Raw genomic sequence first — 771 nt, forward strand, 5'->3', positions numbered from 1 at the left:
TCCCATCCCAAATCAATTGCCTGCTGCTCCTTCCCTGACTCATGGAAGAATGTCCACCTCTGCCACTCCTCCCCTCCCTGCACTTCAGAAGGTGCCAAAGGCTACACATCTTGGCCCCTCTCTCTTCAAAAAAGGGCAGTTTAATTGGGGCACTCTGTTGGAGACTTGCTCTGAATTTCTTCCTTGAAGTGTTTGTGGACTAAGGGTGCCATTCTAACCCCTTCTGCAATTGTTACCCTGCACATGCCCAATCTTGTCTGATCTCGGAAGCTAAGCAGGGTCAGGCCTGGTTAGTACTTGGATGGGAGACCGCCTGGGAATACCAGGTGCTGTAGGCTTATACCATAGTCTTTCCAGACTGAAGGTTGCCAACCATAGCGGTGCCAATGGGACGCGTGCTGCATCCTGCAGTTGGGTGTCACTCACAGAGGCCTCCTCACAGTAAGGGAATGTTTGTTCCCTTACCTCAGAGCTGCATTGCCCTTATGTCAGTGCTGGAAAGCACTGACATAAGGGGTTAGGAGTGTGCACTAAGAGTCCAATCCAATGCATGTCTACAGAAGTAAATCCCATTAGAGTCAAAGGGGCGTACTCCCAGAAAAATGTGGATAGGATTGGGCAGTTAGGGCCCAATCCTATCAATCTTTCCAGCACCAGTGCAGTGGCAATGCAGCCCTGAGGTAAGGAAACAAATGTTCCCACACCTTGAGGAGGCCACACCTTGACTGCCTCCCCATCACAGGATGCAGTAAACACCTTTTGGAGCTATGC

General features: G+C 50.7%; 1 pseudogene; it reads left to right on the top strand.

Annotated features, from left to right (window-relative positions):
• The first annotated feature begins 218 nt into the window (after positions 1 to 218).
• Positions 219 to 338, top strand: LOC136662695 (5S ribosomal RNA; annotated as a pseudogene).
• The last annotated feature ends 433 nt before the right edge of the window (positions 339 to 771 follow it).

Source organism: Tiliqua scincoides, chromosome 11 (assembly GCF_035046505.1).
Source record: "Tiliqua scincoides isolate rTilSci1 chromosome 11, rTilSci1.hap2, whole genome shotgun sequence".
In the NCBI taxonomy this organism is placed as follows: Eukaryota; Metazoa; Chordata; class Lepidosauria; order Squamata; family Scincidae; genus Tiliqua; species Tiliqua scincoides.